Consider the following 11,693-nt stretch of genomic DNA (forward strand, 5'->3'; position numbering starts at 1 on the left):
CCAATAAGAGTCATGCACAAATGAGAAAAAAGGGAAAAAGTGTCCTTAAATGTGATGAGGGAACTCAACCAGTCTTGACAAAGGAAAATCAGTCCTCTAAGCAAAAACTTTGTCCCAATAAGAGAATATGTATCTCGGCCACTAGTGAAAGGGAAATAATGCCACCAGCTTCCAAACTTTGAACGAATGAGGGAATGAGAGACTCGATTTTCCAAACATGAGGGAACTCGTGTATTATAGCAAGAACTCATCCCAACACATATTCATCAACTCGTCCTCCATTTTTAAGTGGCTTGAATGGTAGTATGAGAGAAATTCATTCTTCTAAGAGATATGGCCCAAATGCAGACCTGAACTTGAATCTTTGGCTCCCTCAAATTTTTCTTCGTCCTCAAATGTATGTATAGCATCTGGGCCTGGGAATTCCACGTTCCACCCAACCGTAGATTGGGTTGCACCGAGTTTTTCTGGTATCCCAATCACCCCATGTCATATTCCAATATACAAGAGGGTAGTATGAGGTAAATCCATTCTTCAAAGAGGTATGGCCCAAATTCAGGCATGAACTTGAATCTTTGGCTCCCTCAAATTTGTCTTCAACCTCAAGTGTATGTAGAGCGACTAGGTATTAGACTTCCACATTCTACTTGACTATGTATTGGGCTACACTGAGTCTTTCTAATAGCCCAATCACCCCTGTGCCATATTCCAAGATAGAAGAGGGTTACTTTTGAGATTGAAACAAATATTATAAACCAACCAAGGACTCCAAAGGAATACCTCCTCAACCCTTCAAATCATAGTAGATATACCCAGTTAAGGGACTCTAGAACTTACTGCTAAAACCAAAATGTATAAACAAGGGGACCTCATGAATTCTCCTCTCCAAGGTTCCAAGGAACTTGTCTCCATCTTGATCGTTAAGGGGACCTAGATATCACCATCTCCGCCCTTCAGGTCAGGGAATTTAGAGAACTTCCTCTCCTGAGATGGAGATTCCACTAGTCACCCATGTACTCAACCGATATTATCTTTTGCCTTAGTATAGCTAGGAGTTGTTGAATTCCCTTACTCAATAATACTATTCACTATTATTACACTTGAAGTTGCCTACCATTAATGCTTATAAATATATTTAAATGTCACTACAAGGTTGACAATACAACAATTTCTTATAAACTTTAACCTGGAAAATGATTTTCCAATTTAGTTTGCTAGAAATGAAAATGGCATGACTCAACATCCAACATGTGGATTTGTAGCATGTTATTTTTCATAGGTGTTTTTCTTCCCTCAACAAATTCATGTTACAGTATCAAGTAAGGAGAGACTTTCCCCCAAACTTGAATATGCATATAACTAGATAATATGGAACTCGAGACTTCATACCAGTCATTAAAGAGCATAAGAGGTACCATTTTGTATCTGGAAAAGGTCAGTCAGTGCCTTCCATAAACGTCAATCCCTCTACACAGTATATCTCCCCTATATTTTATGTGTCTCCTTCTCACCTAGGTAAATTTCTTTCTACCATATCATTAGGGGAGGTTCATTGGTTTGTTTTGCCTCTTTGTCTCGGGGTATTTTTCAACCAATCATATATTACCCCGTAATTGTTTAGTTTCAGATTCTTTAAGGTTGTTTTCCTTGTCACCCCCAGAGTCTCGTTGGCCAATGATGTTCTGCCACTTGATTCTTTTCTCTTTGCATGCCACCTGCCGACCTATTTTGGTCCATGGCAACCATAAGTCCTTCAAGCCATAATGCCCTTTCAATCTTGGAATATGTGTCCCATGACCCAGTTCTCTCTTTTTATTTTGTCAAATACTTACATTATTCAAAATCCATGAAGGAAATAACTAGGGAGGTTGTCACATTTGTATCATTGTATGTTTCTACATGTGGTTCGACATACTCATAGTTCTTGGAATACTTATTAGTGTTGATCTCAACTCATCATCATTGATGATGAATTAAGGTATATATATATATATATATATATATATATATATATATATATATATATATATATATATATATATATGCTAATGAAATTCCTCCAGTTTCTTGTTAATCATTGGTTTCGAGTAAATTTCAAATAAGAGTTGTAACAACTCTCGTCAAAAATCCATGTAATAAAGTTGATAAAGGCAAAATAATAAACATGGTCACGTGACACATATTCCAAGTTGAATGTTGGGAAAAAAATAGTGATGGAGATCACTTGTGATTAATTAATGGCTATGGAAATTGGTAAAGGCTTTGGAAAGACAAAATGGCATTTTTGACATTTTATTTATGAAAATAATGGAAATTAGGAGAAAAGGGAGGTGAAAGGTCACATGTTGCATGTGAGGAGGGAAATGAAGGAAAATAATGGAAAATGAAGAAAATAGAGGCCTCATTAATAAAAAGGATTCTAAGGATTAGTTTGTAGCTTTTATCAGTTCAACTTTTTGTCAATTCAGTTTTGGAGATCTCATTTTTCTACTCTCTCTCTCTCTCTCACATACTCTTAGACACTTAAAATTTTCTTGGAGAACTCTTGGATGAGTGTGGCATGCTTGGGATTTATACAAATAAGGTAAAGGAAGAGTAGAAAAGTGCAAGAGGACATCGGGATCTGCACTACAGTGGGTTTTTCTTACGAGTACGGAGTTGCATGTATGATTTCCTTGCTAGTTTTGGCATGTATGCCACATGCATGTTGTTTCTTGGTTATGAACTGTCAATGGCATGGAGGATTTCCTAGATTGACGATGGATTTTACTAGCCTTGCCATTTCCTAGATAGCCATGGTTTTGTTTGTGTCTTTCCTTTTGTTTTCTGGTTGGTTCTCATGTTCCTTATGGTTGTGGGTATAGTTACTAGTTAGTGGAAGCCTTGGCTGGAAAAATGCTCTGGAAGCCCTGTAAAAACTTGGGTTGAGTTACTAGACCTGGAAGCCTTAGTTGGAAAAATGCTTTGGAAGCCCTTGGTGGGTTGAGTTACTAGTCTTGTAAGCCCTGGTTGGAACAAACACTCTGGAGCCCTGGACAGCTTGGGTAGAGACCAATCTGGTGATGGTTAGTAATGTTCGACCGCGAGGTGGAATCACTAGTTGAGGGTTGAAGTAGATTGGCTTCTAGAAGCCCTAGTTTGGTTTTGTTTGATTTGTTCCATGAGATCCCACATTCATGCTTGGAATATGGCATAGGAGTGATTGGCTGAAAGGAAGATTTGGTTTAGCCAATCTATGGTTGGGTGGTACGTGGAATTCCTAGACCTGGTTGCATTTTTCATATGTTAATAAGAGATCCTTTCCTCTTATATTTTATGGGTAAATATACTTGTTCATATGTGGTTTTCATGGTTGTTGTAGCTGCGTTATTTCTGTTGAATATATGTTGGTTAATATGATGTTTTATGACAGTCTCGATGTATGGATCTTATTATGTTTTGATTAACACACAAATTAACAATGAATATATGAACTAATAGATGATAATGCAAATATTGTGATAAGGCATTAATGCTTCCTTACATACCTCAGATAAGTATGAGACTCCTATGCTTAGTTATGTTGTTATGGCTTGTAGATTACATATTTGTGACATGTTTGACGAAATGTCTGTCATGGCTAGTAGGGTACATTCAATTCATTGATAAAAATGATTGCATTAGTGGCCTTATTCCATTGTTATTTATCATTTATGAAAGTTTCATGAATTTCTTGGCAGTGGCCTAAGCCCTGGCCGTGAAAAAGTGGCACAAAATCCAGGGTCGTTGACTCATAACTGGCTGAAAAAGTCCACAGTAGCTGGCCTGCCTTGTTGTGGGAGTAACTAGAAGGCCTCAATCACATGCATTTCTTGTCATGGGAGTGGCTAAAGGTCCAAATCATTGAAATGTCAAGTTTTCTCAAGGGTTGGTCACTTGGAAGGGTTGGTTGGCTCCTGAAGATTATGTAGCATGTGTGGAAGGTCAGAATGGTTTTTTTTTGTTGATTCCACTTCCTTAACTATAATTGGGGATTTGAATCACATCATAGTAGCCTCTCATCACATGTTTACCCTAGCGAACTCGTCACCTTGGGTAAATGTGGGAGGATGGTGTTACAAAGTGGTATCAGAGCATGGTTCACCCCTTGGACTGGATGCGTGGTGTGTGTTGGTCGTGCATACATGTCAATTACATATGTGTTCCTTATGCTTGTGGTCTATGTGCCACTTTCATATGCATGGCATTGGTCCTAGTTGCAGTGATGTTTCCATGTGAAAAGTTGATGGTGTTGTTGTTGGATGTGGTCGCATGAGTGCATGTCGGTTGTGCATTGGTCATGCATATCAATGTTTATATGTTGTTATGAATACATTGACATGGTGATAGTTATCGTGCATGAGGTCATGGTATGTGGTTGGTATGGTCATGGATTGATGACTAGATAATGATTGAAATGATGATTAAATGTTGATATGATTATATATATATATATATATATATATATATATATATATGTTGGTCTTGTAGACGAGATATCCTCCCCTGAACTAAAATGAGGTACATTGGTTTTTTTATGACTTGGTTTAGCTGACATGATATACCTTGTAGGAAGAGAAGACCAAATATGACTAGCAAGATGGTAGACTACAACTCATGAGATTCTCCCTATAGATCAGATGATTAGCATGGTGAGGGATAATCTACTGACATAGCAGACACTCTAAGGTAGAAATAAGGAGTTGCAAAGAAGATAATGACCAAATTATTCAATCACAAGAGAGACTTGCTAGGGCATAGGAGAAACAAGCAGAAGTCAATGCATTAATTCTTCAGAGCTTGTACGGTAGCAGGTCACATGGTGGGCACAGTTTGGATAGAGATGACACCATCAGAGATGGAATATTCTTGGACACCCAATAGATGAGGCAATGGACATAGGCTTTACTCAATTTCTAGTTTAGACAGGTATCATGGTCATCATCATTATCATCCTTATAGGAGGAGTGACAGGGGATATTTTTCGAATGAGTTCAAGAAAGCAAAGCCACCTACATTTTATGGGGAAATGAAGAAGTCATAGGATGTCAAAGTATGGTTGCTTGGCATGAATAAGTTCTTCAGGTTGCATGATTACTCAGTGAACATGAAGGCCAAGATAGCTACATTCATTCTTAAAGGTAAAGCAGACATTTGGTGGGAAGATGTAAAGAATGTCAGAGGTATTCATGAAGAGGATTTGACTTGGAGTGAATTCAAGATACTATTCAGGAAGAAGTATCTATCAGAGAGATACTATGACGACAGGGAAAAAGAGTTTTATGAGCTGAAGATGGGATTTATGACCGATGAGGAGTACACTAGAAAATTCTTAGAGTTACTGAGGTATGTGCCTTACCTCAAGGAGGAGAAGGCCAAGATCTAGCGATTCATAAGTGGGTTTCCTATAGCGTTCAAGGATAGGATTGAGTTTGATGAGTCTAGATCATTGGAGGAGGCCATCCGAAAGCTAAAGCATTGTTTTGAGCAATCAAAGTGCAAATTTGAGATGAAGTCGGACTGGAAAGGTAATGAAAATAATAAAGGAAAATGGGAAAAGAAGTGAACAAGACCACAAGATACAAGTAAAAAAGAGAATGTGGCACCACATAAGAAGTTTAATGCATTTGATACATGATAGGGATTTCGGCTTGAGGAGAAGAATGAGGGTGTAGGTTGGAAGCCTTTATAGTGTTGGAATTGTGGAGGAGAGCATCACAGGAGAGATTGTCCACAACATTAGGGTGACAAACCACATATCTACACTACTCAAGAGGTACATATAGTGGGGGATGTTGGACAGAGTATTCCTTGGATTTATGCAAAACTAGATAAGAGGCAGGAAGAACATCAAGCATCTATTATCGAGATGGACAGTAAGCTTTGTGATCAAGTTGTTTCTATTTTGATTGACCCTGGATCTAATTATAGTTATGTTAACCTTGACCTAGTGGATAAGTGTGGTTTGAATAAATAAGTGCATGCAAAATCTTGGTTAGTGCAGTTGGCTACAGGTACAAAGAAGAAATCTCATCATTGGTTAAGAGCTTGTGCATTTGAGTTGAATGGTATGCCTACATCAGCACATTTGAATGTATCATTGTTGGGATCATATAATATGTTGTTGGTCATGGAATGGATGTATCTTCATAGGGCCAAGTTAGATTTTTATGACAAGGCTATTGAGTGTCTGGATGACAATTGAGAACAAATAATCTTGCAGGGTAAGAAGAAGGAAACATTAGTTATAATGGTCACATTTATGCAGGAAAAGTGCAGTCACAAGAAAGGAGTTGTGTTATTCATAGTGCATATTTCCAGTGACAAAAGTAAGGAAGTTGAGGATGTGAATGTGTTGAGTAGGTACCCAATGTTACAACAGTTTCAGGATGTGTTTTTGGTAGAGGTTTCAAATTTTTCGCCTCACACGGAAGTAGAATTTTATATTGAGTTGGTAACAGGGGCAACACTAACATCAAAGGCACCTTACAAGATGAGCACACCAGATTTGGTGGAGTTGAAGTTGCAATTGAAGGAAATGCTTGAAAAGGGATACATTATGCCAAGTGTATCGCCTTGGGGTGCACCAGTGTTTTTTGTAAAGAAGAAGGATGGTACTCTCATATTATGCATTGATTATAGGTAGTTGAACAAAGTGACCATCAAGAACAGGTACCAGTTGCTAAGGATTGATGACTTGTTTGATTAGTTGAAGGGAGCAACAGTGTTCTCAAAGATTGATCTGAGATCAGGATACCATCAGGTATGCATTAAATAAGAGGACATCTACAAGACTACTTTTCGGACTAGGTATGGGCATTATGAGTTTGTTGTAGTTCCGTTTGGTTTAAATAATGATCCAACTACTTTTATGTGCTTGATGAATAGTGTGTTGCGTCCTTATCTAGACAAGTTTGTTATTGTATTCATTGATGATATATTGGTATATTCTAAGAATGAGGAAGAACATGTCGAACATTTAGCAACAATATTGAGATTTCTGAGAGAGCATCAGTTGTATGCTAAGCTCAGTAAATGCAATTTCTTTCAGAAAAAGGTACATTACTTGGGACATGTGGTTTCCAAGGAAGGCATAACAATGGATCCAAAAAAGATAAGGGCTATCATGGAGTGGGAAACTCCTAGAAATGTGGATGAGGTAAGTTCATTCATGGGGTTAGCAGGTTATTACAAGAGTTTCATCATGAACTTCTCATAGATTTCCTATACTATTACGATGTTGCAAAGGCAAGGTAAGAAATTTGAATGGACAGAGGAATGTTCAACCATTTTTGAATAGTTAAAGCATTTGTTGACAAATGCTTTAGTTCTAAATATTGCAGATATAGATAAAGAGTTTGTGGTATGTACAGATGCTTGCAAGAGAGGGCTTGGTGGATTCCTTATGCAGGAAGGACAGGTAGTATTCTATGAATCAAGGAAATTGAATGAGCATGAGTAGAATTATCCAACACATGAGCTTGAGTTGGTATCGATCATCCATGCATTGAAGATGTGGAGGCACTATCTTCTTAGTAGGTGGTTCATCTTGATTAGTGATCATAGTTGATTACGGTATCTATTGACCAACTAAATCTGAATTCTAGACAAGCTAGATGGTTTTCCACAATCAATGAGTTCAACTTTGAGATCAGGTACATTAAAGGTAAAGAGAACAGGTTTGCAAATGCTCAGAGTAGGCGAATACAGGTAAATCAAATATCAGCTATGAGTTCTTATGGGACAGATCTATAGGATCGGATATTTTTGGTAGGACAATAGGATGACAGGTATATGGAGCTTATGCATAGGTTACAATAGGGTACCGATGATCAGGATGTGGACTATCATCTCACAGCAGATGGCTTGGTCAAATTTAGGGATAAGATATATGTGACAAACGACAGTGAGCGTAAGAAGCTTATCTTAAGGGAATTTCATGCTAAGCCATATTCAAGTCACCTAAGATATTAGAAGACATTGACAACAGTGAAGAAGTTCTACTATTGGCTGAAATTGAAGAAAAAAGTAGCAGAGTTTGTGGCTAGGTGTTTGGATTGCCAACAGGTAAAAGTAGAGAGTAAGCATCCAAGTAGTCTATTACAACTAATTTTGATTCCATAGTGGAAATGGGAGGTCATTCCCATTGACTTCATTACAGGTTTGTCAAGGACATATAGACACCATGATTCCATCATGGTTGTGGTGGATAGGTTGACAAAGGTAACGTACTTCATTCCAAAAAAGTATACATATTTAGCTAATGATGTAGCACAGGCCTTTATCATAGATCTAGTGAGGTTGAATGGTGTACCAAAGAAAATTGTGTCAAACAAGGATGCCAAGTTCACTTCTAGATTTTGGAAAGAGTTATTTGTAGGTTTGGGTATAGAGTTGGCCTTCAGCACAACTTATCATTCACAGACAAATGAACAGATAGAGAAGGTCAACAAGATATTGGAGGATATGTTGAGGATGTATGTGATGCATCAACAACGGAAGTGGGAAGGGTATCTTCCACTAGTTGAGTTCACTCACAACAATGAGTACCAGCAATCTTTAAGGATGAGCCTGTTTGAGGCATTGTATGGGTGGAGTTGTAATACTCCCATCAGTTGGAGTGATCCAGTGAACATGGTGTTGATTGGACCAGACATGTTAGCAAAGATGGAATAGGAAATGCAAGTAATCAAGAAGAATCCGAAGGAAACGCGAGATAGACAGAAGAATTATGCATATCAGAATAGGTTGTTTAAGGAGTTTCAAGTTGGGGAACAAGTGTACTTGTGCATCAATCCCAAGAAGAGCTCCTTTAGGATTGGATCATGTGCCAAGTTGGCACCTTGGTTTTGTGGACCTTTCAATATTCTTGAAAGGATTGGACAAGTAGCCTGTCGACTTGCACTGCCTCCGACAGTGAAAGTCCATGATGTTTTTCATGTGTAATTTCTTAATAAGTATGTTAAATATGTTGATCATGTGATTTTCTGGTCTATATTGTAGGTGGAACCAAAAGGAGAATTCCATCTGGAACCTCAATGCATTTTACAGAGAAAGATTCTCATGCTCCGAAACCAAGAAATTAAGTAGGTTAAAGGGCAGTGGAAGCACTTTGGGCCCGATGAAGCTACATGGGAGATGGTTGATCAGATGCAGGCTATGTATCCTTCTCTATTTGTTGGTTAAGCGGATGTCTTTTCGTATATGCTTTGGTGTGGTGTTTTTGTATATGTATATATGTATATGGATGTAAATATCACCATGATTTGTGTTATAAAGATCCAATAAGCGGTATGGTTGTCATGTTGTTATGTTGCTATGTTTGTCATGGTGGTTTTCTTTCCAGCAGTTTGTTCATTGTAAATATTACAACAAGTTAAGTTATAAAGCTCCATGGGAAGTATGTTTTTATTTTCATTGGTCTTGCTGGTTGTAGGTGTCAATGAACACTGAGGACAGTGTTCCCCCAAGGGGGAGGGTTTTGTAACAGCCCTAGTAAAAAAATCTGTATAATAAAGTTAATAAAGGAAAAATAATAACAATGGTCATGGGACACGTATTCCAAGCTAAATGTTGGGAAAAAACATAGTGATGGGGATCACTTGTGATTAATTAATGGTTATGGAAATTGGCAAAGGCAATGACTAAGGCTTTGGAAAGGAAAAATGGCATTTTTGGCATTTTATTTATGAAAATCATGGAAATTAGGAGAAAAGGGAGGTGAAAGGTCACAGGTTGCATGTGAGAAGGAAAATGGAGGAAAATAATGGCAAATGAATAAAATAGAGGCCTCATTAATAAAAAGGCTTATGAGGATCATTTTGTAGCTTTTGTTAGTTCAACTTTTTGTCAGTTCAGTTTTGGAGCTCTCATTTTTCTACTCTCTCTCTCTCATACTCTTGGTCACTTAGGGTTTTCTTGGAGCACTCTTGGAGGAGTGTGGCATACTTGGGATTTGGAGCAAGAAGGCAAAGTAATATCAAGAAAGTGCAAGAGGACATCAGGATTAGCACTATAATGGGTTTTGCTTGCATGTACCAAATTGCATGTATGATTTCCTTGCTAGTTTTTGCATGCATGGCACTGCATGTGGTTTCTTGGTTATGAATTGTCATTGGCATGGAGGATTGCCTGGATTGATGGTGGATTTGCCTAACCTTTCCATTTTCTGGATAGCCATGGTGTTGTGGGTGTCTTTCCTTTTGTTTTCTAATTGGTTCTCATGTTCCTTATGGCTATGGGTTGAGTTACTAATTCTTGGAAGCCTTGGTTGGACAAATGCTCTGGAAGCCCTGTAACAACTTGGGTTGAGTTACTAGTCCTGGAAGCCTTGGTTGGAAAAATTCTCTGGAAGCCCTTAGTGGGTTGAGCTACTAGTCCTGGAAGCCTTAGTTGGACAAATGCTCTAGAAGCCCGGTAGCAGTTGTGGGTTGAGTTACTAGTCCTCGAAGCCCTGGTTGGAATAGACACTCTAGAGACCTAAATAACTTGGGTAGAGACCAATCTGGTGATGGTTAGTGATGTCCGATCGTGAGGTGGAATCACTAGTTGAGAGTTGAGGTGGATTGGCCTCTGGAAGCCCTGGTTTGGTTTTGTTTTATTTGTTCCATGAGATCCCACATTCATGCTTGGAATATGGCATGGGGGTGATTAGCTAAAAGAAAATTTTGGTTCAACCAATCTATGGTCAGGTGGTACATGGAAGTCCCATACCTGGTTGCATTTTTCATATGTTAATAAGAGCTTCTTTCCTCTTGTGTTTGATGGGTAAATATACTTATTCATATGTGGTTTTTATGCTTGTTATATATTTGTTATTTTTGTTGAATATATGCTAGTTAATAGGATGTTTTATGATAGTCTTGATGTATGGTTCTTGTCATGTTTTGATTAGCACGCAAATGAACAATGAATATATGACCTAATAGATGATAAAGCAGCTATTGTGATAAGGCACCAATGCTTCCTCACGAATCTCAAATAAGTATGAAATCCCAATGCTCAGATTCATTATTACGACTTGTAGATTACATATTTGTGACATGTTTGATGAAATGCCTATCATGGCTAGTAGGGGTCTAGCCAATTCATTGATCAAATGATTACATTAGTATCCTTATTCCATTGTTATTTATCATTTTTTAAAAGTTTCATGAAGTTCTAGGTAGTGGCCTGAGCACTGGCCTTGAAAAAGTGGCACATAATCTGGGATCGTTGGCTCAAAACTAGCTGAAAAGTACAAAGTTGCTGGCATGCCTTGCTATCGGAGTGATTGGAAGGCCCCAGTCACATGCAATGCTTGTCATGGGAGTTGCTAAAGGTCCATATCATTGAAATGTCAAGTTGTCTCAAGGGTTGGTCACCTGGAAGGGTTGGTTGGATCTTGAAGGTTTTGTAGCATGTGTGGAAGGCCATAATGGTTTTGTTTTGACGGTTGTACTTCCTTAACTATACACGGGGAATTGAATCACATTGTAGTAGAATCTCGTCACATGTTTACCCCAAAAGACCGATTAAATTGGGTAAATGTGGGAGGAAGGTGTTACAATAGTATTGCATATATAACAATTACATATTGTTGGAACTTCTTCTTCATAATTTTGATTTAGAAAAATCTTGTTTCAAGCAGTTAAGTTACTATGCACTTGTTTAAATGTTAAAACATTGAAAATTCT

This window comes from Pinus tabuliformis, chromosome 6 (assembly GCF_031772625.1).
Source record: "Pinus tabuliformis cultivar Carrire ecotype Pingquan chromosome 6, CPIR1, whole genome shotgun sequence".
Lineage (NCBI taxonomy): Eukaryota > Viridiplantae > Streptophyta > Pinopsida > Pinales > Pinaceae > Pinus > Pinus tabuliformis.